The sequence below is a fragment of the Schistocerca serialis genome, chromosome 4, assembly GCF_023864345.2.
Source record: "Schistocerca serialis cubense isolate TAMUIC-IGC-003099 chromosome 4, iqSchSeri2.2, whole genome shotgun sequence".
NCBI classification, from domain to species: domain Eukaryota; kingdom Metazoa; phylum Arthropoda; class Insecta; order Orthoptera; family Acrididae; genus Schistocerca; species Schistocerca serialis.
The window spans coordinates 629,665,655-629,672,110 of NC_064641.1; positions in this window are offsets into that span (position 1 = coordinate 629,665,655).

The following is a 6,456-nucleotide window of genomic DNA, read 5'->3' on the forward strand; positions in this document are numbered from 1 at the left end:
CAGCAGGCATTGCGAGCCCAGCAACAATGTACTCATAATAAAAGATTTAAGACAGACTAGCTATTATCACAAAACCCTATTGATACCTATCTGGATTACCATTAGACTAACTGAGTGAACCTCTTGGCTTGACACAAATTCTCAATCTGAATTGGCTATTTTCTTCTAAATGCCAAACACTTACTTGCATTGGTTCTCTCATCTGCTTGTTCAGTGGGAAAATGACACACACAATGTCTGACATGAGAGAAAAGGAATGCCTGCTGCATATTTGTGTGCATATCAGAGAAGTTCAGTTAGTAATTGTCACCATCGAAGTAAAATTCTTTTGAGTCCTCAAACAACAGCATTTGTTCCATTTACAGCTCAAAATATTACTGCACGTAGTTTTCTGAGATGCACTTTTGTCTTCTGGACAGTCTTAAGAACAAAGTTGTGGTAAACTCCTTGTCCACTGCCCTTGAGTCACTGATTTTGATAAAATTTGTCACAGTGTAAGAGCCACAGATCATTGTTGAAAAACAGTCATGTGATAATACATTGCGACAAGTAGTTCCTTAGTAATCTTAGCATATTGTTTCTTTTACGTCATAGCATGGTTCATGCACTTTAGCTCTAGTGTACAACGAAGTCCTGAAAGGTTCATAATTAATAAAACATGGATACTAATGTGAAAAAAAAACTTGTCAATAAGACCTTCAGCTGTGAATACAATTGGTCTTAAGAATTTTGTGATTAGATATTGTCGCTTAATAGTGAAATTTTGACGATTGTCTTTTTTAAAATATTGTAGTATCTCTTGGAGAAGTTTAACTGGTTCTTAAGAATTTGCTATCTGACAACAATAAAACTTGCTACATCCAGTCCTCAAACATGATTAAAAGAATGATAGTTACTCATACAAAACAGGAAAATAAACTATCAAATGTGGTATTGTAATTTGTTAGAACTAAGGAACCAAAACACAAGAGAATATTCTACAAAAGAACTTCTGCAGTAACAGAGTGATGCTATCTTTATAATCAAACTGTTGCACTGTGTTAATGATGCTGATAAATAGGATTTCATTTATCTACCCTGTCTTGATTTGCATCATGTGGGGTTTTTTTTTTTTTTTTTTTTTTTTTTTTAGAGTAACTCTGACATTAACACTAGATATGATTTTGCCTCCAGTGCCAGTACAGCTTCATAGGTACACTATATATGCCTGAAGTTAGTCAAGCAAGTAGATTCCAGATAATTTAAACTGTTGTTAGCAATTCTAGAGGAAGTCTTCTGATTCTGTAAACTGGATAAAGGAGACAAATGCATATTAGTGTAATATATATATAACACCTTCAGTTACCTGACTGCATTGTGCTGCTTGCCTCCAGTGCAGATTAGGGATGGCAAAACCCAACCAGTTAATACTTATACCAGTATTTTAGTTCTGAATAACTAGCATCTTTTGTCATTTCTTTAGTCTTGGTGATAAAAGCATTTTCTTTTTTTTCTAATAATAGGGTGCCATAGCAGCAGTGCTAATGTTTTTGGTGTTCAAATAAGACTTTCATTACAAATAAATAATGTTTATTCATAAAAATCAATTTCTTTGAAGTATTGGGTTATTGCAGAAAATGGGGAAAGCAATCAATGCTATTTTAGTTGCAACAGCGACAGACACTAAACAAACATTACATAAGAATTGCTACAGAACTGGCATGTTGTGTGACCTATTAGATGATACATGTCTACATGCAGTGTCAAGACTTTCCCCCACCTCACTGTCATCTGAGACATCAGTTGTATTGCGTAGTGGTACCATCCCTAGTTTGGAACTAGTTTACAGAACGCTGTAGCAATAAAGTACAGTGTTCCATTTAGTTTAAAAGAGTACAAATGGGAGGAGGCGTAACAAACTTATGACATCATGTAAGGAGACTTCCTCATTGTTCCTTGGAAAAGAAGGTAAATTTGATTCATGTATGAATAATCTTATTGACATGCTATAAACTTGGGATAATAACAGAACCCTTAATTGTGTACATCCTTCAGGATGAAAAAATGATGCCATCTGAAGTTATGAAGCAGGAAAGTCATCAACTTGTGAACTTTCACTCTTGCCATTGCTGCAGCTTTCGCCATCTTTGCTGGAGGAAATGAGACAGATTTCTGCCACAGCATCAACCACATATCAGTCGAGATCTCCCCTTTCATTGTATCACTTGTTAGGACTTCTTCCTGTTCCATTCAAATATGAAGTGCAGGAAGAAGGACTGTTTGAATGCCTCTGTGCATTCTGTAATTATTTGAATCTTTCCTCACAACCCTTGTGTAAGCGATATATGCTCCTCCCACCTTACAGCTTTCCCTACTTTGCTGAGTACTGGTTTTCCATGTGAGCTCAAGCTATTCATACAGCTGCTTTTCTTTTCTCCATTGGCTTCTTTAATTTTCCTTTGGACAGTGTCTGTTCTTCCTGTAGTGAAATACGCTTCTAAATCCTTACATTTGTCCTGTAGCCATTCCTGCTTAGTCATTTTGCACTTTCTGTCAATCTCATTTTTAGACATTTATTCCATTTCACCTGCTTAATTTGCTGCATTTTCATATTTTCTCCTTTCATCAATTTGTAGACAGGTGGTGGATTTTGGGTGCACGGGTATTCCATGTGGCACCAGACAAACAACCAGAAATTCCCAAATATCTTTATTATGCTTCCCTGTCATGATTGGTGGCATGTAAACTGCTTCCCAGGGCCATTGCTGGCCCAGTGTTGCAGCTCCTGTGGTTTCAGGGTGGACTGCCTGTCACGGAGTTGAACTGCGTTCCACCACCAACATTACAAATGAAGCCTCCTGTTATCATGGCCCCATACTGGTAGAACCGCAATACTAACGCAAGTGACTTTAGTACAAAATGCCTAGGTATTTATATGCTTTTGGGTTGCTCTTGCTTGGGCTTTGCCATGTGTGTGACACATATGCTGAACACTTTCTTCGCTGCCAGTGTGGAAGGCTTTCACTTAGGTTCTGCTGTTTCAACTGTTTCCACACCTTGCAAGGCTGGCTTGCCTCACAACATTGTGATGGCTGAGTTATTTTGTGTAAGGCATAACATCCACGTTTACCTGCAGCTGGCACTGTTGCAATGTGCTTCCTATACCGCGAATTTCTGACTAGATATGGTGGGTGCACTACACTGCCCTCCTCTTCAACAAGACCCAGTCCCTCGACTCACCTCAAAGTAGATTATTCTTATCCAAAAACCAAGAGTGACCAATTCTGATCGCTGGTCCAGTTGGCTCTGGTACACTTCCCCACCCCCCTCCCCCCTTCCCCCCCAAGATTACTTTTATTATTATTGTTCTCTTATGCACTACTTATTCTAAGCTCTGTCAGTTACTTTTTAGTTTAACTTACTGTTACGGTTCCCTTTGCTGCATCCTAGGCTCTGGGAGTCCACTCCACTGGAATTTGAATAGTTACCTGCCCTGGAGGTGAGCGTATTTTTGCGGCAGTGTACCTTTCCTCTCCTTGCTACTGCTGTCCGGTAAGGCATGTAGTTCAACAGCCTCCTTGATTGTGGTTCGGATATTTTGTTTCTTTTGGACTACTTTGATCGTACTGGTTCCTTCTGCTTCTGGATGTTCTAAACACCGGATTCTGAAGACGCAGTGCTGTCCGCCAGTTCCACCTTGCCTGGGTTATTTCATCGTTGTATTAGTTATCAGACGTTAGGTAGATTTTGCAAGAGTGTTGGTCTGCATTTAAACTGTCACTAGTTTGAGTTGCCATCTGGTTAAGTGAATACAACTCGTGGCTGCCTGTCTCATCATTTACGAAGTTGTGCAACTTTCCCAGTTCGATCCTTGGAGCACTGTTTGAGGCCCACTTCTCTCTTGATTTGGTCACATTGTGATGATTGACTTTAAAAAAAAAAATTTAAAAATTTTGAATTATTATTGTTTGGGCCTTCAGCTGACGAAGACTTGAATTTCTTGTTAATAAGGCCTTCAGCCATGAGTGTAACTTGTCTTAAGAAATTTAATTAGGCAAAATATCTTAACAATGAAATGTTGATGATTGTTCTTTAAATATCTCTCGAAGAAGTTTAATTGCTTCTCAAAAATTTGCTATCCAGGCCTTCAGCCATCGAACTGTTTTTTGAGTTATTACTATTGCAGCCTTCAGCCGACAAATAATTTGAATTTCTTGTCAATAAGGCCTTCATCCGTGAACGCAATTGGTCTTAAGAATTTTTAATTAGATATTCTCTTTTAATAGTGAAATTTTGTTGATTGTCCTTTTTTAAAATATTTTAGTATATCTACATCTACATACATACTCCGCAATCCACCACATGGTGCATGGCGGAGGGTACCTCATACCACAACTAACATCTTCTCTCCCTGTTCCACTCCCAAACAGAATGAGGGAAAAATGACTGCCTATATGCCTCTGTACGAGACCTAATCTCTCTTATCTTATCTTTGTGGTCTTTCCGCGAAATATAAGTTGGCGGCAGTAAAATAGTACTGCAGTCAGCCTCAAATGCTGGTTCTCTAAATTTCGTCAGTAGCGATTCATGAAAAGAACGCCTCCTTTCCTCCAGAGACTCTCACCTGAATTCCTGAAGCATTTCCGTAACACTCACGTGATGATCAAACCTACCAGTAACAAATCTAGCAGCCCACCTCTGAATTGCTTCTATGTCCTCCCTCAATCCGACCTGATAGGGGTCCCAAACGCTTGAGCAGTACTCAAGAATAGGTGGTATTAGTGTTTTATAAGCAGTCTCCTTTACAGATGAACCACATCTTCCCAAAATTCTACCAATGAACCGAAGACGACTATCCGCCTTCCCCACAACTGCCATTACATGCTTGTCCCACTTCATATCGCTCTGCAGTGTTACACCCAAATATTTAATCGACGTGACTGTGTCAAGCGCCACACTACTAATGGAATATTCAACCATTATGGGATTCTTTTTCCTATTCATCTGCATTAATTTACATTTATTTATATTTAGAGTTAGCTGCCATTCTTTACACCAATCACAAATCCTGTCCAAGTCATCTTGTATCCTTCTACAGTCACTCAACGACCACACCTTCCCGTTCACCACAGCAACATCAGCAAACAGCCGCACATTGCTATCCACTCTATCCAAAAGATCATTTATGTAGATAGAAAACAACAGCGGACCTACCACACTTCCCTGGGGCACTCCAGATGATACCCTCACCTCCGATGAACACTCACCATTGAGGACAACGTACTGGGTTCTATTACTTAGGAAGTTTTTGAGCCACTCACGTATTTGGGAATCAGTCCCATATGCTCATACCTTAGGTAGGAGTCTGCAGTGGGGCACCGAGTCAAGCGCTTTCCAGAAGTCAAAGAGTATGGCATCCGTCTGATACCCTTCATCCGTGGTTCACAAGATATCATGTGAAAAAAGAGCGAGTTGCGTTTCACAGGAGCGATGCTTTCTAAAGCCGTGCTGATGCATGGACAGCAACTTCTCTATCTCAAGGAAATTCATTATATTTGAACTGAGAATATGTTCGAGAATCCTGCAACAAACCAATCTCTTGGAGAAGTTTAACTGGTTCTTAAGAATTTGCTATCCAGGCCTTCAGCTGTCAAATTGTTTTTTGAGTTCAGTCGACAAATAATTTGAATATCTTGTCAATAAGACCTTCAGCTGTGAATACAATTGGTCTTAAGAATTTTGTGATTAGATATTGTCACTTAATAGTGAGATTTTGATGATTGTCTTTTTTTAAAATATTGTAGTATCTCTTGGAAAAGTTTAACTGGTTCTTAAGAATTTGCTATCCAGGCCTTCAGCCGTCAAATTGTTTTTTGAGTTATTACTATTGAGGCCTTCAGCCGTGAGTGCAACTTGCTTAAGTCAAATTTGATAATTGTTCCTTATTGCCAGCTTTATTTGCAATTGTTTCCAAGTAAAGTGTAAATCATATAAAAAAAAAAAAAACTGGGCAACCAACGGTAGCTGATTACGGCTTCGTCCACACCGAATCCTGCCTTTCCCTAAGTACCATGTCCCAGACTGGGTCCAAACTTCATCTTGTGTTCTGCTTGTTGTACATCTAAACAAGCACTAAGCTTAGAAGAGTAAGTGCCGCTGTGGTATCTGGTTAAGTATGGTCAATGTTATTTCTTTCTGGTACTGGTTCTTCTTGTATTGATCCACGATCTGCATCAATGTCTCCACGGAGACCTGTCCTTCCTATTTGTTAACGAGTTTGTCAATGGGATCAACTCAGGCCCTCAAGTCTGGTTCAACATAGTCATATTTGTGATTGGTAACATCTCAATAGGTTCCTCTGACCAATACGGTTGAGGCTGTAAAATGCCTAGACAGGTTATTCCTGAAATTGTGGCAGGAAGACAGAAAGAAAGTTGGCCCCACTGTTTCACACAATGTCCCATTTATCAATCCACT